Genomic DNA, 24,229 nt, shown 5'->3' with positions numbered 1-24,229 from the left:
TATTATCCCTCCATGTTCCATATTTCTTTTTCTATCTCTTTTTTTCCTTCTGTCTCTCTCTGTTTTTCCTCCTTCTCCCTTTTCTGTGGCTCACATACTCTAGTTATCTGTTTTGTTTTGTTTTTTTCTACTTCATTCTTACTCTATTCTCCGTCTTTATCCAACTTCTTTCTCTTTTTCACTTTAGCCACCCCTTGTATCCAACTTTCTTTCTTTGTTTCTTTTTCCTTCTATACCTCTTTTTTTCCTTTTTCTGCCCTTTTCTATTATCTTTATTACTCTGGTTCTCTCTTTCGCTATTTCTATCTCACTCTATTCTCCTTGTCTCTAACCTTCCTTTACTTTATTACTTTTTCCTTCTATTTGTTTTGCATCTTTCTCTTTATCTCTTTCTTTACTCTATGATCGCGCATTCTCTCTACTCCCCCCCCCCCCCCCTTCTCTTTCTGTGTTTCTATCTCACTCTACTCTTCCCCTATTATCCGTCCATGTTCCATCCTTCTTTTTCTAGCTCTTTTTCCTCCTTTTCCCTTTTCTGTGACTCAGATCCTCTCTAGTACTCTGTTTTTCCTCCTTCTCACTTTATGTCCCCCCCCCTTCTTTCTCTTTCCGTGTTTCTACCTCACGCTACTCTTCCCCTATTATCCATCCATGTTCCATCTTTCCTTTTCTATCTCTTTCTCCTAATTTTCCCTTTTATGTGACTCAGATGCTTTTTTTAGTTTTCCTTCTAATGCTCTCTTTTCCTACGTTTCATTTATTTTGTGACTCAGCTCCTCTTTAGTTCATCTGGGGCTTTTTTCTCTATTTATCTCATTCTATTCTACCCCTTTTTTCTCTTGCTCTCTTTCTCTATTTCTACCGTACTTAAATGTTTCCTTTCGTCTCTCTTTCTCTATTTCTATCTTACTCTATTCTCCCTCTTTTATACCTCCTTCACTCTTTTTATTTCATTCTATCCATCTTACTCAATTTCAGTCTCACTCTGTTCCCCCCCCCCCCCCCATCTCTTTTTTTCCTTCTACCTCTATCTCTTTTTCCACTTTCTCCCTTTTCTATGGCTCACATCCTCTTTAGTTATCTGGGTTTGTTTCTCTTTTTTGAAGTCCAGTCTTACTCTATTCTCCTCCTTTATCCCACTTCTTTCTTTTTCTCACTTTAGTCACCCCTTGTATCCAACTTTCTTTCTTTTTCCTTCTCTCTCTTTTTTTTCTTCTTCTGCCTTTTTCTATTCTCTTATCTGGTTTTCTCTTTCACTATTTCTATTTCACTCTATTCTCCTTGTTTCTGTCCTTCCTTTCTTTCCTTATCACTTTTTCCTTTTTTTTTTTGCGTGGATATCTCTTCCTTTTCTCTGATTGCTCATTTTCTCTACTGTCTGTCTTTCCCTCTTTCTTTCTTTTCGTCTGTCTTCCCACACGTATCTTCCTCGATCTTCCTTCTCCTTTCCCTTTAATATATTCACCTTACATATAGTAAATTTATATTATGTCAGTGTTTTGTTTTTCATTTCACCTTGCATCTCATTTGCTCACTTTCGATTTTCTAGCAGTGTTTTTGTTTCCTTTATATTGTCTACATAATATCTTAGCTAGCTGTGTACTTGTAGCACGATCTCCAATTATTGATAGTTTGTTGACATAGGGAAAGCAAGGGATTTGATACAAAGTATAATTAGGCATTGATTTTTTTTTTCTGAACACAGTGATAATTATGTACTTCATAATACTAAAACCTCAAATGTGGAAGTATATGGTTCTTTATTGGAAAAATGACTTTCAGCTCACATCATGCTGCTTATAAACAACAGAAATGAATCCAAATAGGTCATTTGTAGATACAGCCACATACATATAGTTAAAGTGTACAATTTCTGTACAATTATTTTCAGGGCCCATTAAAGTGGTAGTAAATTTGTTTAAAGAAAAAAAAGTCCCCCTGCACGTTAATGGCATAATGTGCTATTTTGCATCACATACTTTTATTAAAGATTTACCTGTGAAATAGATTCCTCCATTGGCGCACTGTTACGACTGGTAAGGCTTCCATCTTCCCTCAATCTTCCTTCCAGGTTTGCAGGCTCCGGCCAATTTGAATGGCTGAGCCGTGATGGTGTCACTCCCGCTCATGCACACAGGAGCCACAGCACAGCGCTCTGAATAGATGGCACACTCAAGAGTCCAATCCATTCACAGAGCAGTGTTCATGTGCTAGTGACGTCACCAAGTGCTACAGATGTGAATATCTCATAAACGTTGAACATTTAGGAGATATTCACTGTACCTGCAGGAAGGGCCATGGATAAGGGGGTACCACCAGTCCTCTTGTACAGGGCCTAGGCAGCTGGGTGAATCAGATGTGGGCAGGAAGGATGATCAGCACGGCTGGAGCAATTACTGGATCTGATCCCCTGTATGGCTCTCTCTGCAGCAGCTGAAAGCTGGCTTCTTCTCCTTTCCCTCTCACTGGCTTTCAGCTGCTGCAGAGAGAGCCACACAGGGGATCGGTTCCAGTAATTGCCTCCCCACCACTCCCATGACCCTCCCCATGTACCATACATTGCCCCCTGCTGCCTAGGCCCCTTGACAATGCTACCGGGCCCCTCCTCTCCTTCCCACTGGCAGCTGCAAGCACACAATAGGATCCCTCAGAGTGGGGAAAGGATCCTGTACATATGTCAAATTTACCAGCCTCTTCCTTTCCTGAATGAACACAGTGAGGTACCGATCACTCACTGTGTTCATTCATAACTGAAGCATAGTAAACTGTTTTTTTTTTTTGTTTATTTTTAGGGGGAGCCCTGTCAGGTTGGCTGCATGGGGCCCCATGGTTTCTAACAACAGCTCTGCCTACAGGTAAGCCCTATTATAGGCCTACTTGTAGGTACAACTAAAAAATCAGATGTTCCTAACACTTTAAAACAATTGCATTGCAGTACAGGCACAATAAATGCAATGCACAGTAATGCACGGAACACGGTGTGGTGCATAGCAGTGCCCCAACCTACCTAGCTACTGCAGTACAACTTGCTTACATTTAAGGCCTAGTGCACAGTGGTCCTTTGTGTTTTTGGATTTCCAGGAGGCACAGGTGCAGTGTCCGGCCCCACTGCAAGCAGCATCTCAAAATCTATGACAGGCTGAAAGAAGAGGTGGTTAGATGTGACTGGGCGCTGTACTGAGCTATACCCACATTTAGAGCCCTATACCTTTAGGGAAGTATGCCCAGAATGCAGGTCTGTCCCCTTGAGAAAAGGGAACCATAGCATTTCTGGAACATTGGTGGATTCACATTTTTTTTTGGCTGGTCAAGCAATAGTGTCTTTTCAACTAGTCTCAGTAAAGATTTACAATCATTAACCCATGGGGGTCTATTTTTAAATAATTTGCATAACCCTTTGTATAACGAATCTGTATGTACATTCGTTCTGTACAAACCGGACAAAACTTAATGTTCTTAAAGCTATTTACTAGTCTGGAGAAATATTTATAACCTTTTAAGTGCAGTGCTACCTAGTCCCTTCCCCCTTCTATGTAGTTATAAAAAAAAAAATGACATCCAAATGTATAAACATATATAAATCAATTACTATTATCAGTGCATTGTGCTACATACAACCACCTATACAAAACCAAAAATTCATACAACTGTATTTCACAACTATATGCATGAGGTTTTGGTGTTGTAGAGGTGGTTGTACAAAAAGCACAGTGGGGGTTATTTACTAAAACTGGAGCATGTAAAATCTGGTGCAGCTCTGCATAGAAACCAATCAGCTGCCAGGTTTTATTGTCAAAGTTTAATTGAACAAGCTGAAGTTAGAAGCTGATTGGCTACCATGCACAGCTGCACCACATTCTGAGCGCACACGTTCTAGTAAATCTCCCCCAGTGCACTGAAAATAGTTATTGATTTATGTAATTGGATGTATATGTTTTTATATTTATATAGAAGAGGGAATGGACTAGGTAGCACCACAATTTGATGCTGTAAAGGTTTTGAAGTGTATCAATCACATATCACTGCTGGCTGCATCAATAAAGAGAGGGGGATACAGCAGGATAACCATTTGATATTTTATTCTGAAGGATTGTCCTTTTATTCTGGCCAGTAGTACAATGCAACATTACTATGGCTCTGGAGCATAGGAAATATACAGGACTTTGTAATGAGATACAATGTAACAGTTCTAGAGTACACTAGAGGAAATTGGCAAATAAATGTAACCCTTGAATATTCTCCAGAACTGTTACATTGCATCTCTTGTTAAAAGTTACAAAGTCATATGTATTTCTTATGGTCCTCAGCTACTTCTACTGGCCATGATGAGGTATTGTCCATATTGTTCAGACGAGAAAATAGCTCAACCACTTCAATACTGGGCACTTATACCCCCTTCCTGCCCAGGCCAATTTTCAGCTTTCAGCGCTGTTGCACTTTGAATGACAGTTGCGCAGTTATGCAACACTGTACCCATACTACATTTTTATCATTTTTTCACACAAATAGAGCTTTCTTTTGGTGGTATGTAATCACCACTGAGTTTTTATTTTTTGCTAACTAAAATAAAAAACATCTGAAACTTTTGAGAAAAAAAATGCACTTTTCTTCGTTTGAGTTATAAAATGTTGCAAATAAATAACCTTTCTTCATAAATTTAGGTCAAAATGTATTCTGCTACATTTCTTTGGTGAAAATAATAATAATAATAATAATAATAATTGAATTTGTATTTTTTTTTCAAATGTTTCTATTTTTTTTATTACATTTTTTTGGTTTTTTTACTATTTTATTTTTCAACACACTGTGACCAAAGCAATACAATGTTACCATAGTAACACTGAACTATTCTGGGCAAGTGATCATGTTTTTTTTTTTAACACATCATGATTGCTAATACCAATGTATGTCATTGATATTTGCAATCACTGTTACTGAAAGAAACTGATTCATTCAGTCTTTTTTGTGATTAGCTATGATTGGACAAAGCTGATCACATGATACAGATGAGCTGTGATTAGCCCTGTCTGTTTCATGTGACTGCCTTGAGCAGTCACAGCTTACAGCATAATTGTATACAATGGATGGCATGACAGGAAGCCCTACATTGTATACAATCGACATGTAATGTGATTGGTCACATGACACTGGCAATGGGCCGGTGTAGTGATATGTCATCGGCTGTGTCCCGTGGACACAGCCGGTGACAGATCACGCCATTGCACCGCCCCACGGCTGTGTGAGCGGCTGGTTTTGACAGGACATCATATGACGCCCGCCCAGTCACAACGGCGAGTGTCCCACCTGGCCGTCAATCTGCTATAGGCCGGGCAGGAACGTGTTAAAGAACATTCATTTTTTCAGCATTGCTGGACAAATGGCTATGTTGTGCTGGCCATTTTTCTGGTTTAGCCTTTTTATTTCTGTCTGTGTCCCTTTTGGAGATTTTTCCTAATTTTTCTCTGGTAAAATTGCTGTCATCATGACAGTAAGTGGGAGGAAATTGTTCTAGGGAAGACCCAGACAGCTATAAAAACCAACAGGGGTTCAAATCCTCCCAAACTCTATCCAATGTTAATTAGCAAAACTTTGGCTGTATATATACTTTAAATATGTATTATGTAAGAACCTGAATTTTATGTGGAATCCCCTATGCAAGGGCATTCAGACTGGGACCATGAGATGCAGGACTGGAAGCTAATCTGGTGTGCTGCATGCACCTGTGCTGACATAAAGCACCTTCAGGCTGCGTTCACACTTGAGCATTTTGTAGCTTGCAGATTGAAGCTCAAAGCTCCAAAAATGCACAAACTTAAAAAATAAATTGTTATCTTTGGTACCTGTCGTGTGATCAGATGTGAACAGGCACCATAGAGAACAATTGATTTATTACGTTTGAGCTTTTTTGGAGCTTCGAGCTTCAAGCTACAAAAGGCTCAAGTGTGACTGCAGCCTAAGTTCCCGGTCATACCGGTGTGATTTCAGGTGGATCTGCAAATTGAAATCACACTTGAAATCTCATCTAATGAATGTGAATGTCAGTGTCCTAACATGTGCGATTTGCTGCAGCGCGATTTCTAAAGTAGTTCTTGCATTACCGTTTCTGCAGTTTTCTTGCGATTCCACATACATAGAATATAAAATGGAAATTGCACTGCAAATTGCAAGTAATCATTGAAAATGTTCACATTTAGCAATAAAGTCTTCAGAAATCGCACCTGAAATTGCACACAAATCACACATTTTTAAATTGCAGCGGTGTGACCGGTGACTAATAGTAGGAGACAGCAGATTGAGTGGAGAGGGATGTCCTTATCTTTCTGTGGCTGCTCTTTCACTGTCAAATCAGTAGACTGTGGATGGAGAGTGGTCACTACTATATCCTTTCCACAGTCATCCACCTTAATCTTGGTAGGGCTGTATACATTTCAGTTCTGGAAGGGCAAAAATAGAAATAATTTGGCAATTAAAACAGCTTCCTTGTATCTGTATGCTTAGCTGGCTTCCTCCACTTTCAGGTTTAAATAAAGCTGTAAATCGAGAGCACTATGCATTGGAATAAATCATTAGTAAGCTGCTCTGTGGAAAATATTAAAGTGTTCTGGATGCCAGGTTAATGTATAATAATGGTAGATTCTATGCTCTCAACATTTACCACATTTAAAGCTTCTATATCATTATTTAAGAAAAAAAATGAAACCACCAATGATTACTGTGTGTTTGATTTATCTCTATCAATCCAATAAAGTACATCTGTCAAAAATAAATAAATGACTGGTTCCCTGCAAAGAAAACAATAATTACTTACCTGTCCTGCTGCCTGCAGCACCAGAACTTGCTTGCTGAAAGATCTTCAGCATCTGGCACACTTCTGGGCTGTGTGGTTTCTTTCACCAGCCCTTTTGTCCTGAAGTAGTATAGGCGCTGGTGGAGGAACCCATGGAGCACAACGTGGTACTTCTGGAAGTGTTGAATAATGAACATTCTTCCGCAAAGCTTGGATCTGTAAAGAAGAGAAGACCAGCTACATAGGCAGTGGCACATTTAAGTATTCACTTTAAAGATTACCAGAACTTTAACTTTATTTTTTATTTTTTGGACCTGTTCAAGTGTTTCCAAGGAAAGCAGATTATGGCCTACTCACACTCCACTTTGCATCAAACTCCATGTGAAGCGAAAATCCCATTTTTTCCCACGTGGCTGGTTTGCATCTATGCACTGTAGTTAATTGTGAAGGGCAAACAGAAACCCATTCAGACCCACAGATGTGTAAATCCAGCAGTGATCATTCATATGATCAGCACAGTGGCGTATTGGTTAGCACGTTTGCCTTGCAGTAAATGGGTCATGGGTTCAATTACCAACCATGGCGTCTCTTGCATGGAGTTTGCATGTTCTCCCTGTGCCTGTGTGGGTTTCCTCCAGGTGCTCCGGTTTCCTCCCACACTCCAAAGGCATGCTGGTAGGTTAATTGGATCCTGCCTAAATTGGCTCTAATATGTGTATGTATGAATGTAAGTTAGGGACCTTAGATTGTACACCCCTTGAGGGTTAGGGACTGATGTGAATGTACAATATATATGTAAAGTGCTGCGTAAATTGACAGCGCTATATAAGTACCTGAAATAAATAAATAAATATGCTACAGGTTACAGCTTTGAGGTCTATGCACTTTGTTTAGCAGTACTTTTGAGGCCCTGATATCAATTGAAACCAATTTTTAAAATATCCCAAAAAATAATTCAATGCAGAAAATGTACAATGTGAAATTAAGTATGTTGGCTGTGTTTTATCTTTTCTGTTTTAATATGTTTTATTGAAAACGATTTCCAACAACGATACATTTAAACACAAAGAGAATGAAAATTATATAAAGCTCTGTGCAACATGTAAACAAAATCCAAACTTAGGACAAAGACAACACATTACAATTATGATTTGAGAACCACAATAGATCATCCCTCTACAGTTCTGCTTACAATCCAGTATGATTACCAGGCATAAGACAGAAAAGTAGGCTCATTCAAGAAGAGAAAGGAAGGGGTAGAGTGAAAGAGCAAGACCAATCAGAGCACCACCACACTCACAACGATCCTCCTAAACTAAGAGGGTGTCCGATGGTCCATCCAATCATTAAAGTAGCCAGGGAAATAATGAGTAATATAATGTGACCAAACCTTTATAAACTTCTTAGCCTTGTCATGGAGTACAGCCACCAGTTTTTCATTTACTAAATACCATGCCATTTTTTGCTTGACTTGGGCAACCATGCTGTTAAAATCAAGATATGAGTCTGAATTGATTGAACAATGCACCCCAATGGTTTCTCCACCATTGGGAATGTGTCTATGGGAACTAAGGGGCCAAGCCCAACTCCTGAAAAACAACCCCACACCATAATCTCTCCTCCACCAAACTTTACACTTGACACAATGCAGTCAGGCATGTACCATTCTCCTGGCAACCGCCAAACCCAGACATGTCCAGCAGATTGCCAGATCAAGAAGCATGATTCTTCACTCCAGAGAACATGTCTCCACCACTCACCAAAAATGCACTGGAATGCACATGTCCCTATTTACTGTAAATTGAAGAAAAAGAGAGGGGAAAAAAATGAATCAGTAAAAATCAAAAATGCACCGCATCTAGACTGTCTTTCTATAGTGTGAACCGGCCCTCAATAGGGACATGTGCATTCCAGTGCATTTTTGGTGTCTTTTGGTGTGTTCCAGTATGCTCCAGTGCATTTTTGGTGTGTTTTACCATGTTCCAGTACAGTTCTGTGCAGGAAAATGCAGCCATTTCTACTTTTTTGGACTTCTGGACTTGCAAGCACTGATGTGATATGATATTGACAACCATATAACTTACTTTCTGTGTGTTTTGGATGCAGAAAAAAGCACACTGAAATGCATGTAGTGTGAACTGGTCCTAACAGTTGACCGTGGAATATTTAGTAGCAAGGAAATTTCACGGATGGACTTATTGCAGAGGTGACAACCTATTACAGTACCAAACTTGAATTCACTGAGCTCCTGAGAGCAACCCATTCTTTCACAAATGTTTGTAGAAGCAGTCTGCATGCCTAGGTGCTTGATTTTATACACCTGTGGCCATGGAGGTGATTGGAACACCTGAATCTAATGATTTGGAGGGGTGTCCCAATACTTTTTGCAATTTAGTGTATGTTTGAAAGGAGTAGGGTCAGAGGGGAGTTGTATTTATAAATGGAAGTTGCAGATTAATTCTGCTGGAGGGGCAGAGAGTATGGGTAGGGTGGGTGGGTAGATTGCAGAGTGAAAATCACAACCCCCCGTATGGTGATTAAGTCATATACCCTGCATAATCCCTCCTTGATCCACCATGTAATTCTGCAAGGTTTTTCAGAATTCCAGAGAAAATTGTTGTTCAATTTGATTTCAAGAGCAATATAAGGAGAGAGACACTTTAAGGAGTCTCAAATTTTTAGGGAGGCCTGTGGGTGGGGCTTACTGCATCCATGTGAGGACCCAGAAAGAAAACTCGCTAGTGCCCCCAAAGAGGTGTTGAGGCTGCCATTTAATGCAAGGCTGGGGCAGCACTCCAACTTAAAAGTGATGCTTTTCCAAAAGAACACAGTTAATTCCTTGGCAGAGTTCTTTAGCTCAGGATAACAGTTACCCATCACTTCACTCTCAGTGGCAACAATTTGCATATTCCATGACTTTCAGGCTGGGTCCCTAGGACACCCCATACAATGATGATGGACCCATTAGTGGGGTTCCCATCACTAGGGAAGGAGCCTAAGCACACAAGCTCCTTCACTACCAGGGCCTTCTGTCACCTATGCCAAGTCTCACCTCTTCTCAACCAAATGGCTGCATATGCACTTGATACTAGTACTGTAGACATTAGCAACAGCAATATAGCCTCCTCCAAATAGATTCACTGCACAATTGACATTTGTACTGCATCTTCTCTAACTTGTCTTGTCCCCTGTTCTTGTGATACGCCATACATACATTGCAACCTTTTAGGATTGTCCTCAAGTAACTTCAGACCAGGCCAAGTTGAATAACAGTAAACATTCTTTACTAAAGTTGTTAAAAGTAACAAATTAATAATTCAACAAAGATGTCTTCAATGCCCATTTCTATACATAATCTTCTAAGTGCTTCTTAGTTATTCTCCTAATGCCCCTTTTCCAATGAGGTAGTCAGTAGTAGGTGTGAAAGTTCTTTTAAAGTTCATGTGACGGTGCTGACCAAGTAGAATCCCTCTGGCCCATCCTTGCAGCTCTGGATGAAGAGGAGAGAAAGCAGCGGGGATTTAACATCCCCGAACCAGTTGAGCGGCTTGCAGAAGACCTGACAGCTCAGGATCATGGGAGGTAAGTAGAAGAGGGACTGGGGGAGGGGGGGGGGTCTGGCATTAGGGTCCCTTTACAGATTTTCTGTAAGTGCGGTTCACATATATGCGGATTGAATGCGGTTTGAACCACATCCAATCCACACGACATGTGAAATAACATTGCTTCCTATGGTGCCTATTCACATACAGTTGTGTTCAAAATAATAGCAGTGTGTTGAAAAAAGTGAATAAAGCTCAAAATCCTTCTAATAGCTTTTATTTCCATACACACAAATGCATTGGGAACACTACACATTCTATTCCAAATCAAAACATGAAGAAAAATATATCACATTTGTGTTGTTCCTCTAAAAAAATTGAAGAAAAGTGAATTCTTCTTTACAAACTCAAACATTCACTATATAAACTGAAAAATGTTTGAAGATTTGCTTTCCTTTGAATCAGAAAATTAATATTTAGTTGTATAAGCACTGTTTCTGAGAACTGCTGTACATCTGTGTTGCATGGAGTCAACCAACGTCTGGCACCTGTGAACAGGTATTCCAGCCCAGGATGATTGGACTACATTTCACAGTTCTTCTCTATTTCTTGGTTTTGCCTCAGAAACTGCATTTTTGATGTCACCCCACAAGTTTTCTTTTGGATTAATATCCGGGGATTGGGCTGGCCACTCCATAACGTCAATCTTGTTGGTCTGGAACCAAGATGTTGCACGTTTACTGGTGTTTGGGGTCGTTGTCTTGTTGGAACACCAATTTCAAGGGCATTTCCTCTTCAGCATAAGGCAGCATGACCTCTTCAAGTATTCTGATGTATTCAAACTGATCCATGATCCCTGGTATGCGATAAATAGGCCCAACACCGTAGTATGAGAAACATCCCCATATCATGATGCTTGCGCAACCATGCTTCACTGTCTTCACAGTGTACTGTGGCTTGAATTCAGTGTTTGGGGGTCGTCTGACAAACTGTCTCCGGCCACTAGACCCAAAAAGAACAATCTTACTTTCATCAGTCCACAAAATGTTGCGCCATTTCTCTTTAGGCCAGTCAATGTGCTCTTTGGCAAATTGTAACCCCTTCAGCACATGTTTTTTTCAACAGTGGGACTTTGCGGGGGCTTCTTGCAGATAGCTTGGCTTCACATAGGCGCCTTCTGATTGTAACTGTACTCACAGGTAACTTTAGACCTTCTTTGATCTTCCTGGAGCTGATTGTTGGCTGAGTCCTTGCCATTTTGGCTATTCTTCTATCCATTCGAATGGTAGTTTTTCGCTTTCTTCCACGTCTTTCAGGTTTTGGTTGCCATTTTAAAGCATTTGCAATCATTTTAGCTGAGCAGCCTATCATTTTCTGCACTTCTTTATATGTTTTCCCCTCTCCAATCAACTTTTAAATCAAGGTATGCTGTTCTTCTGAACAATGTCTGGAACGACCCATTTTCCTCAGAATTTCAGAGAGAAATGCACTGTAACCAGCATGTACAACATTTGCTGCCTTCCTTCCTTAAATAAGGGCAATAATTGCCACCTGTTTTTCAAAGAATGAATGACCTCACTAATAGAACTCCACACTGCTATTATTTTGAACATGCCCCTTTCAATTAGTGATTCAATTACACAGAATCAGCAGCATGCATGTCATGACTGTTGGGTCTGTTGGATTTCTATTACTTTACTACACCTGCTAGTAAATTATTTGCCATGTAGAAATATTTCTACCAAAAACAGTGATTGATCAGGTTAGTGATGTCTGACTGCTATTATTTTGAACACAACTGTATGTCTGCTGCACTAGCAGTGCGGATTCAGTGTAGATTCAAAAAGAGTCCCGTCTGATTTCTGAGCAGTGCGGTCTGGTTGTGGTGCGGATTACAGGCTATTGACTTCCATGGGAACCATTTCTAAACCGCACATACTGTATCATCAGTTTTGAACAAGATAAAATCCTAACCTGAACCTGCTCTAAACCTGTCCTGAACCTGGTGTAAACCTGACCTGAACAGCTAATGTGTCAATTAGCTGTGAAACCTGAGCTTCAATCCGCACCGCACATGTGTGAACCCACACTAAAGGTGAACTTACTCCATATCCCTGGAACCCTGACTGGGCTCTCACAGGGGGTGGTTAAGTACAAGAAGTAGTTCACATCTTTAGCAGCATTCTGTTCCTTAACCACTTGCTTCCTGGGCACTTGTACCCCCTTCCTTCCCAGGCCAATTTTCAGCTTTCAGTGCTGTTCCAATTTTGAATGACAATTGCGCGGTCATGCAACACTGTACCCATATGAAATTTTTATCCTTTTTTTCACACAAATAGAGATTTCTTTTGGTTGTATTTAAGCACTACTGGGGGTTTTATTTTTTAAACTATAAATAAAAAAAGAGCAACAACTTTGAAAAAAAGGTTTTCTTTGTTTCTATCATACAATTTTGCAAACATAATTTTTCTCATTCACTGATGTGCGTTGATGAGGCACTGATAGGCAGCACTGATGGCCACTGATAGGCAGCACTGATGGACACTGATTAGGCAGTACTGGTGGGTATTGCTGAGGAGGCACTGATGATGCTGCACTGATATGCGGCACTGATGGGCACTGATAGGCGGCATTGAAAGGCATTAATAGGTAGCAGTGAAGGGCACTGGCTGGCGGTACTGACAGGCACAGATAGGCAGCACTCCTGGGAAGCACTGTTGGGAACTGATGGGCAGCACTGCTGGGCAGCACTGTTGGGCACTTTTGGGGCTGAGCTGGGGGGCACATTCTGAGAGGACATCATATGACGCCCTCCCAGAACTGGACTACCATGCTGTAGCCATCATTTAACTATAGCGCGGTAGTAAAGTGGTTAAGTGCGGAGACCAGGAACCATACCTCTTGCCGCCTTACTAACTACTGCTCTTCCAAGTGGTGGTTCCCTCCTTTTTTATGTGTTTGCCCCTGCAGAGGGCAGAACCGAAAAGCCTGGGAAAACCTGGCTGGTAGATTTAACCCTTACCTCCCAAGGAGTATCACTTCAACTACACTGCAATAACATAACACAAAAGTCTAACCACATATATCAGCTGCAAAATAATAGAACATTTTAATGAAACATAAAGATTTAACATCCACCTACTAAAGACCATGCTTTATTATTTCAACACTTAAAACCATCAATCTCACACAGGAGTCCTCCTGAAAACCAATCACAGCTTTAAACTGTTCCAGGAATTGTCAATTACCAACAGAAATTCACTAAGCATCTGATGTTTTACACCTCTGGCTTTTAATTGGAATATTAATAGATTAATGCATTTGACAAAACGAAGCAGATAATGGTTACTGATAGAACGTAATGACTTTAAATGGTAATATCAACAGAGTAATGCAATCTACAAAATATAACTGCTCATTTTTAATGCTGGAACATAAACAAATTATGACATTGTCAAAAGAAGTGATATTTCAGGCTGAAACAAAGTAATGTAAAGCAGTGTTAATTTTTAGGTCAAATTTAAATTTAGTTCAAGTCATAGTCTTTTGACTAAAATGCCATTTTAGTTTTAGTTGTTTTTTAGTCATCTGACTGTTTTTTTAGTCTTAGTCTTATTTTAGTCAACTAAAATCTCCAGTACATTTAAGGCTCCATGTACATGAGCCTACCCTGACCACTGAAAAATGCAAATCGGTGCAAAGCCGCAGCAAAATCGTGGTACCGCAGTTGCTGCATTTTGCCACGGTTTGTGTTTTCCCGTGGTTGGCGGTCAAAATGTTTCTATCCTGAATGCGATTCTTCTGAGTTGAGGAGAAGGAGGTTTAACCTCACCTAACTATTAACTCTGCTAAAAGCTTAAGTGTACATGGACACATAGGCTTTTATGGAGTTGAGTTTAGGAGCTTTGGCAAACAAATACCAAAAGCTCCTAAACTCGAGTTTAGTTGACTAAAATGTAATGGGTTTAGTTAAATTGTAATGCATTATTTAAGCATTTCTCTACAATTTCCAAACTCATTATATACTTCTAGAGTAAAAATCTAATGTTATTATTTATGGTATTCAGGTTTGTACAAATTACACAGACACAGATTTAGCTATGTCTTTATACCGTATGTAAAACTAGGTTTCGTTACAAGAAACGTCCCTCCCTCACATTTTTGTTCTGCTTTCATCCATTGCTGAAAATTGGAATTGATTTTTGTCATGGTTTTCATCAATTGATTTTCCTTTAGTTTTCATCACTGAAAACATGCCGCTGACGAAAATTATTTCATTAACAAAATTAACACTGATGTAAAGCGGTGGTGTACCTAGAGGTATCGTCATTCAGAGGGTGCCCACACATGGTCCTATAATTTAAATTCCAAATCCTGCCACCGACTCTCTGGATTTCATAAAAAGTGTGCTGTAGACTCTATTTAGAATCCTGTTGTACCTACGCACTGCTAATATTGGTGCCTTCAAAGGATTCACATACCTGTCGGAAACAGGTACAAGATTTTGTCATAGGTAGGGGACGGCACTGAGGCCAGAGTGTAAGGGCTATCCTAATGCATGGGCACCTCTGGACACTGTCCAGGGGCCCCAGGTACATGGGGGGGCTGCGCTTTCCCTTTCCTTGCAGCTTTGTAAAGATAGAAAATGTACTGCTTGGCTAAGTCTATAATCGGGTCAGCAGGGGGCCCAGCAGGGTGGGGGAGGCTGCCTGTAATACTTCCCTGTCATCTAAAAAAGTTAGGTTGTCCCTCAGGGATCTTCAATATCACTCAAAGCATCTGGAATTGTTGGGCAAGGCTGGGGTGTGGTTGTCTCCTCCACTCCTCTCACAGACTCCTTCACTCAGGCTGATCCAGCAAGAAGGAGAAAGAGGGGGGGGCTGGGGGGCGGACACAGAAGCCTGGGAAGTCTTCATCTTCAGCCATGAGGTAAGTGTCTGTCACTACATATAGCCCTAAACTTCCACTATACTACCCTACCACTGTACTACCATACCCTGCCCTAACCTGCCACTATACTACCCTAACCTGCCCCTGTACCGCCCTAATCTGCCACTATACTACCCTACCCTGCCCCTGTACCGCCCTAACCTGCCACTATACTACCCTAACCTGCCCCTGTACTGCCCTAACCTGCCACTATACTGCCCTGCCCTGCCACTGTACAGCCCTAACCTGCCACTATACTGCCCTGCCCTGCCACTGTACTGCCCTAACCTGCCACTATGCTGCCCTAACCTGCCACTATACTACCCTACCCTGCCCCTGTACTGCCCTAACCTGCCACTATACTACCCTGCCCCTGTACTGCCCTAACCTGCCACTATACTACCCTAACCTGCCCCTGTACTGCCCTAATTTGCCACTATACTACCCTAACCTGCCCCTGTACTGCCCTAACCTGCCACTATACTACCCTACCCTGCCCCTGTACTGCCCTAACCTGCCACCATACTACCATAACCTGCCCCTTTACTGCCCTAATCTGCCACTATACTACCCTAACCTGCCCCTGTACTGCCCTAACCTGCCACTATGCTGCCCTAACCTGCCACTATACTGCCCTAACCTGCCACTATACTGCCCTAACCTGCCTCTCTACTGCCCTAACCTGCCACTATACTGCCCTAACCTGCCACTATACTGCCCTAAATTGCCACTGTACTGCCCTAACCTGCCACTATGCTGCCCCAACCTGCCGCTATACTGCCCTACCCTCCCCTTATACTACCACAACTTCCCACTATACTGATGTAAGCTGCCACTATACTGCCCTAAATTCCCACTGTACTGCCCTAACCTGCCTCTATCTTGCCCTAACCTCCCACTATACTGCCACTATACTACCCTAACCTTCCACTATACTGCTCTAGCCTGTTACTATACTAACACTATACTTCCTTACCCTGCCACTATACTGCCTTAAATCCCCACTGTACTGCCCTAACCTGCTACTATAATGCCACTATGCTGCCCCAACCTGCCACTTTCCTGCCCTAACCTGTTTATCCTGACACTATACTGCTCTAACCTCCCACTATACTACCACTACACTGCCCTAACCTGCCAATTCTACTGCCCTAACCTGCCACTATACTGCTCTACCCTCCCACTATACTGCCACAACATCCCACTATACTGACTTAACCTGCCACTATACTGCCCTAAATTCCCACTGTACTGCCCTAACCTCCCACTATACTGCCACTATGTTGCCCCAACCTGCCAATTTACTACCCTAACCTCTCACTATACTGCCCTACCCTGCCACTATATTGCTCTAGCCTGCCCCTATACTAACACTATTATGCCCTAACCTGCCACTATACGGTCCTAACTTGCCACTATACTTCTTCAACCTGCCACTATACTGCTCTAGCCTATCACTATGCTGTCACTATTCTGCTCTAGCCTGACACTTGACTGCTCTAGTCTGACAATATACTGTCACTGTACTGCCCTAATCTGCCACTATATTGCTCTAGCCTGCCACTATACAGTACTGCACCCTATACTGTACCCTTATGACTTCCCCTGTACTGTGCCTTCCTGCCCCTCTGTACTGCACTGTACTGGGGGATAGTATAAAAAAAGAGTGGAAGCAGTATGTGCAAGGGAAAAAAGGGTCAGTGTATACAGGGGGAAGTGCGTGGAGCGGGTGGGACAGTGTGTACAGGGGGTACATTTAATTTGGGATAATTCCCTGGTTGTGCTAATTTGAGGTTTCTAATCAGGCTAAAAAGTCATGCCCAATATGTAGTATAATTTATCCACATCCACTTTTTGCCATGGTGTGCTAAGTGTGCCACATGTCATCTCCCTGGTAGGGTACCCAGTGCATTACTTTGCCCAGAGGTCCCATGATAGTATTATTTATTATTTATTTATTTATTTATCGAGTTTATATAGCGCCAAAGGGTTTGCTCAGCGCTGTACAATAGGGGGGGACAATACATGAAACAGAACAGTAACATCAAACAGTACACAAGGGGTTAGAGGGCCCTACTCTTTCGAGCTTACAATCTAGGAGGGGGGGGGTAGAGGCACAGGAGGAAACGGCTGTGGGGGATGGAGTGGTAGGAGGAGGGAAGGGCAGCGGCTGTTAGGTGAGGGTGGGGTAGGCTTCCCTGAAGAGGTGGGTTTTCAGGGAGCGCCTGAAGGTGAGGAGGGACGGTGACAGTCTGATGGATTGGGGTAGTGAGTTCCAGAGGATGGGGGAGGACCTGGAGAAGTCTTGCAGTCGTGCGTGGGAGGAGGAGACCAGGGAGCAAGATAGAAGAAGGTCCTGTGAAGAGCGAAGGGTACGGGTAGGGTGGTACTTGGGAATCAGATCGGTGAGGTAGTTAGGGGCAGTGTTGTGGATGGCCTTATAGGTCAGGGTGAGCAATTTGAATTTAATGCGTTGGGCAATGGGGAGCCAGTGGAGGGAGAGGCAGAGGGGGGTGGCAGAGGTGGAGCGGCTGGTGAGGTGGATGAGTCTGGCCGCTGAGTTCAGGATGGTCTGAAGCGGGGAGAGCCTGCACTGGGGTAGGCCGGTGAGGAGGGAGTTGCAGTAGTCCAGGCGTGAGATAATCAGGGAGTGTACTAGTAGTTTAGTGGTGTCTGTGGTAAGGAAGGAACGTATCCTGGCGATGTTCCGGAGGTGGAGCCTGCATGTGTTTGTGAGGGATTTGATATGAGGTTGAAAGGAAAGGTTTGAGTCCAGAGTGACGCCAAGGACCTTGGCTTGCTGGGCGGGATTGATGGTGGTGTTGTTGGTAGTGATGGAAAGGATGGGGGGGGGGGGCGCGGGCTGGGGGGAAGATGAGAAGCTCGGTTTTGGAGAGGTTGAGTTTGAGGAAATTGAGCGACATCCAGTCAGAGATGTCGTTTAGGAGGTGAGTGATGCGGGCGGAGAATGAGGGGGTGAGGTGAGGGGTGGATAGGTAGATTTGAGTATCATCAGCATAGAGGTGGTAATTGAAGCCGTGGGAGTGTATGAGTTTGCCAAGGGAGGAGGTGTAGATGGAGAAGAGAAGGGGTCCAAGGACAGAGCCCTGGGGGACCCCAACAGAGAGGGGGAGAGAAGGGGAGGTGGCACCATTGTAGGTGACACTGAAGGAGCGTTGGGATAGATAGGACGAGAACCAGGAGAGAGCGGTGTCTCTGATGCCAAGGGAGAGTAGTTTATTAAGGAGGAGGGGGTGGTCGACTGTGTCAAAGGCCGCAGAGAGGTCTAGGAGGAGGAGGACAGAGTAGTCGCCTTTGGCTTTGGCGGTTAGTAGATCGTTGGTGATTTTGAGGAGGGCAGTTTCGGTGGAGTGTAGGGGACGGAAGCCGGACTGTAGTGGGTCAAGGAGGTTGTTGTCATCTAGGTGGGAGCTTAGGCGATCGAAGACCAAGCGCTCAAGGAGCTTGGAAGTGAGTGGCAGCAGGGAAATTGGTCTGAGGTTGTTGAGGTCAGTGGGGTCCAGGGAGGGCTTTTTGAGTATGGGGGTGATGTGCGCATGTTTTAGGGGGGAGGGGAATACGCCAGTAGAGAGGGAGAGATTAAAAATGTGGGTAAGGGAGCGGATGAGGGAAGAGGGGGGTGACCGGAGGAGTTGAGAGGGGATGGGGTCCAGGGGGCAGGTAGTGAGACGGGCTTCTGAGAAGACTCTGCTGACTTCCTCAGTGGTAGTAGGGCTGAAGGAGTGCAGTGATGGGGGGGTTATGGTAGGCAGGGCCTTGGGTGTGGTGGGGGGCAGTGCCGTTGCGAGGTCAGAGGAGGGGAGAGATGAGGGGGTGATAGAAGGGGGGAGGCTAGATGGGGAGGTAGATTGCAAGTAGACTATGTCCTTGCGGATTGCGTCAATCTTGCTGTGGAGATGAGTGGCAATCTCGTGGACGGTAAGTGAGGTACTGAGTGGAGGAAGGGGGGGAGAGAGCAGGGAGTTGAAGGTGGAGAAGAGTCGGCGAGGGCAGGTGGAGAGGGTGTTAATCAGGTTAACAAAGTAGGCCTGCTTGGCGGCGTGGAGGGAGGAGGTGTAGGTGAGGAAGGCAGATTTGTAGAGGGAGAATGTATGAGGGGACCTGGTTTTGCGCCATAGTCTCTCCAGCGCACGACTGCGACGTTTGAGGCATTTAGTGTGGTCGTTCTGCCATGGTTGGAGCGGTCTGGGTTTGATGTAGCGTGTGGTTAGGGGTGCCAGAGAGTCTAGTGTAGCTGATAGTGAGTCGTTGTACGTGGAGGTGGCTAGGTCAGGACATGACAGTGGAAGGATGCTGTCGTGTAGGCGGTCGGCAGCCGAGTGGAGGGGGGCCGGGTGCAGGTTGCGGAGGTTGCGGCTGGTGATGGTTTGGCGCACTGGGGGGGGGGAGTTGGGGGAAGGGGAGGTGGAGAACGTGAGGAGGTGGTGGTCGGAGAGAGGGAAGGGTGTGTTAGAGAACTGGTTGAGGGTACAGAGGTGGGAGAAGACGAGGTCCAGGGTGTTCCCATTGATGTGGGTGGAGGATTGGGTGTGTTGTGTGAGCGCGAAGGAGGAGGTTAGGTGGAGGAGTTGGGAAGTAGTCGGGGTGTTGTCATTGATGGGGATGTTGAAGTCCCCGAGGATGATGGTCGGTAGCTCAGAGGAGAGGAAGAAGGGAAGCCAGGCGGCGAAGTTATCCAGGAAGCGGGCTATGGATCCAGGGGGCCTGTAGATCACTGCGATCCTTAGGGGGGTGGGTGAGAAGAGCCGGATGCAGTGAGCTTCGAAGGAGGAAAAGGTTAGGGAGGGGGGGTTAGGGAGGACCTGGAAGGTGCTCAGCGGTGATAAGAGCAGGCCGACACCACCACCTTTGTGACCGCTCAGTCTTGGTGAGTGGGACCAGATGAGACCTCCATGGGAGAGTGCCGCAGGGGAGGTAGTGTCAGTGGCCTGTATCCAGGTTTCGGTGATGGCTAGGAGATTGAGGGAGCGGGAGATAAAGAGGTCATGGATGGCAGTTAGTTTGTTGCAAACCGAACGGGCGTTCAGAAGTGCAACCGAGAGAGGGGGGATGGATGCGGGGAGGAGGTGCACAGGTATGAGGTTGAGGGGGTTGCGGCGGCTGGCGGGGGCAGGGGGGTCCCTGGAGGGGGGGAGAGGTGGTGAGGGGCCAGGGTTCGGGGAGATGTCCCCAGCGGATAGGAGAAGGAGAAGGGTGAGGAGGGTGGCATGGGAATGGGAGGTGTAGGAGCGTGTGGGTCTGGTAGTGGTGGCACGTGGGTCGACCGGGGAGTGGAGTACCAGGAGGAGGTGGTGAGTGCCGTAGTGGGGAGAGGGCAGGAGTGAAGGGGCAATGTAGAGCTGTTTTGGGGGGGTGGGCGGGTAGAGGGAGGCGATTTTTGGGATGGAGGAGAGGAAGACGAGGAGGAGAAGTGCAGGTGGCATGCTGGGGTGAGTGCAGTGCTGTTCGGGTCGGGGGAGGTGAAGGGATACGGGTCAGGGCGAGGTGATGTGGAGAGTCTGTATCACCGTGAAGTCCATTAGAGTCCTCCTGTAGCTGCAATCTGTGAGTGCAGTATGCTGGCGTCCGAGGAGTCTTCAGTGGGTCCGGTGGATCAGCGAGTGGAGGGGTCGTAGGGTGCGATGTCTGGGGGTGTTGGTAGGCACAGCGTCTGGTGATGTTGGCGACTCGGTGGCTGGAGATTCGCTGGGAGGTCCGGGAGATTCGCTGGGCGACGTCTTGATTCGCTGGGTGGTCCGGGTGTTGGGTGTCCAGAGGTGATAGCTGGGTGCCCGGTAGCTGGGTGCTGGGTGTCCAGGGGTGGTAGCTGGGTGCCCGGTAGCTGGGTGTCCAGGGGTGGTAGCTGGGTGCCCGGTAGCTGGGTGGTAGCTGGGTGCCCGGTAGCTGGGTGGTGGGTGTCCAGGGGCGGTAGCTGGGTGCCCGGTAGCTGGGTGCAGGGTGACCAGGGGAGGGCCCAGAACCGGCGTATGGGTTGGGCAGCGGAGCAGCGATCAGTGGGCCTGAGCTGATTCCTGGTGGTCAGGGATGGACACAGGGCTAGTGAGGAGGGCCCTGCGAAGGCTGGCAGGTCTGTGGGGATCGGTGGTGGCAGCTTACCCGTTCTGGTGGTGCTGCCATGCAGGTATCCTGGGGTGGTCCTGGGCTGCTGTCAGCTTGGTGGTCCTTGCTTGCTGTTCCTGGTGGTCTAGGGTAGTCAATGAGGACCCAGGGCTGATGGAGAGGGCCCTGGGCAGGCAGGCAGGTCGGTGGTACCCGGTATTAGAGCGGAGACGGTCCGGGCGGATGTCCGGCGATGCGGTCCGGTCGGGGCAAAAATTGAGGCCCCGGCTTCAGGTGCGCGGGTAGGCCGCGATTCCCGGAGCTCCGGGAAAAGGTTGCTTGCTGTTCCTGGTGGTCTAGGGTAGTCAATGAGGACCCAGGGCTGATGGGGAGGGCCCTGGGCAGGCAGGCAGGTCGGTGGTACCCGGTATTTAGAGCGGAGACGGTCCGGGCGGATGTCCGGCGATGCGGTCCGGTCGCGGCCAAAATTGAGGCCCCGGCTTCGGGTGCACGGGTAGGCCGCGATTCCCGGAGCTCCAGGAAAAGGTCCAGGAGCTTACCCTGGTGGTCGGGCTGGGCCGGGAGTGTCTTAGGGGCCCCGCTGGGGTCCGCTGCGGGCCGGATGGCAGCGGATTGGGGCTAGGAGCGCAGGAGCTAAAAATTTTTTAAAAGTTATTTAAAAAATGTTTTTTTATATTTATATACAAATGTTTTGCCTTTCATTTCTATTTTTAAATGTAATGAGCTGTTTTACAAGGTGAGGGTATTAAAGTATATGTAAACCCTCACCTTGTAAAACAGCTCATTACATTTAAAAATAGAAATGAAAGGCAAAACATTTGTATATAAATATAAAAAAACATTTTTTAAATAACTTTTTTCCTGTTTTATAAGGAATCACATACTCTCTAAGCTGAGAACAGAGAGCTGGGGGGGGAGATATCATTGGAGGAGAGCACACTGAGTTCCCAGCACAGCCAGAAAACTGATCACACTTTCGTTCCCATGCCTAGTGTAGTCAGTTTTTAATAGGAAAGCAGGGGGACTGGCAGGAATACCAGGGATTTCACACAAATGAAGCAACACAAAGCAAACAGGAGGATATATATATATTTATTTTTTAAACTTGGTTTTATTGAGTAAAAGGCACGTCGGGTATACATGGCAATAATCAAGCAATCAGTATACAAAAAGAGCAGGGTTACTGTCATAAGATAAATGCAATCTCCAACACTACAAATGTAATATATAGAGTCACATATCCCATTATAAGTAGTATAATCATGGCAGTAGTATCTGATGCACACTAAGTACAGGTATAGATATATAGGAAGCCATTTACTGATGGTTTTATATTATAAACCAGTTGGCAGAAACATCCTGCACATCAAAGAAAAGAAAAAAGGTACATAAAGCTGAAACAATACCCCAATACACTTAGAAATAAATCTTAAAAATGGTGTCTAATAGAAGCCACTCAAAGACACCATTAGATTTGCATCATCGTGCCTATGTGTTCAACCCAAATACATAACAATTGGGTGCTGCTATTAATAGTACACTGTAAATAGTAAAAAATGTGATAAAATAAACCACAAATAATAGTGCAACCCCTAAACCAAAAAAAAAAATTGTATATAAATAAATAAAAATCAATCAATCAATAAATAAATAAATGGTATGTCTTATTGCATCCACCACCATGTGTGCAATAAACTTAATCAGTGAAAAAAACAACAAATATAGGGAGTGCTTATATAGTCCATTCACAAAAGTCCATATATCAATGAGTATGAATATGATCCTCAATAAATTAAGTAATGAAATCTTCCTTCACCAATGTGGTATCCAGTGCACAAAACACCCCATCAAAATGCACACTCACCATAAGCTGGTGATAAACCAGCGTATCTTTAAATATCCAGCATTCCACCACTGAACTCCAGCTTAAAGATATCCACAAATCTCCAAATAGTACATGTAGATAAAAAAAATACTCGCCATATTGCAATCATTCATAAAATATATTCAGAAAAAAAAACCCTGTTAAAACCGCACTCACAATGAATCAAAGAATTTAAAGCGTTTGTTATAACATCAGAGCTACAAGCTCTCACTCCGATGTCTTACCAGCCTGCCTGCAACCAAGATGGCGTTGTTGCGATCACGTGGTCCGGACACGTGGGTCAGCGTGCGTGGTGACGTCACTGGCTAGCCACGCCCTAACGTGTTTCGTCATACGACTTCTTCTGAGGGAATACCCCAATATAGTAGGTTAACAGAAAAAGTTCCTTCACCTATACCTGAGAAGGGAGGTAGGTCATTGGGCAAGGTAGAACTCAATAAAGAGATATAGATGTCCCAGAGCTGAGATACAGATATATATTAGTGAAACAACAAAACAGAACAATTCCTCATATGGAGTCAGATATCAGGGATAATAAAGAGTCACTGGTGTCCTAAGTATCAAGCCAAGGGCCCCAAAGTTTATAAAACTTTTTGGGACATCCTCTAGCTTCATACGTTAATTTGTACAATGGTAAGGTGTGGTTAATAACCTTCTGCCATAGCCCAATATGTAGTGTCTCCGAATTGGTCCAATTAAGTACAACCATCTTGCGGGCAGAAGAAAGCAGAAGACAAAGGAAGTGTTTGGAAATGGCAGACATTTCTAAATCTTCAAATATTTCCAACAGATACCATTTAGGACAACATATATTAGGAAGGTCAAAAAGGTGTCTGCAATAAATGCCATCACCTGCGACCAAAAGGGTTGAATCCTCTTACAACCCCAAATCATTTGTAGAAAGTCACCAGGCTCACTTTTACATTAATGACAGATAGGAGTATCTCTCTTATGCATTTTAAACAAATGGGCTGGGGTATAATACACTCTATTCAGATAATGGAA

The 24,229-nt window shown here is 44.4% G+C and overlaps 1 protein-coding gene across 1 annotated transcript in view; it reads left to right on the top strand.

Annotated features, from left to right (window-relative positions):
- Positions 1–24,229, top strand: part of NTSR2 (neurotensin receptor 2) — a 122,129-nt gene that overhangs the window by 1,345 nt on the left and 96,555 nt on the right. The gene's annotated exons all lie outside the window — the stretch shown is intronic.

Source organism: Staurois parvus, unplaced genomic scaffold, assembly GCF_062004578.1.
Source record: "Staurois parvus isolate SC_StPar_1 unplaced genomic scaffold, SC_StPar_1.0 ptg000118l, whole genome shotgun sequence".
Lineage (NCBI taxonomy): Eukaryota > Metazoa > Chordata > Amphibia > Anura > Ranidae > Staurois > Staurois parvus.
This window is presented reverse-complemented; position numbering and strand designations above follow the sequence as displayed.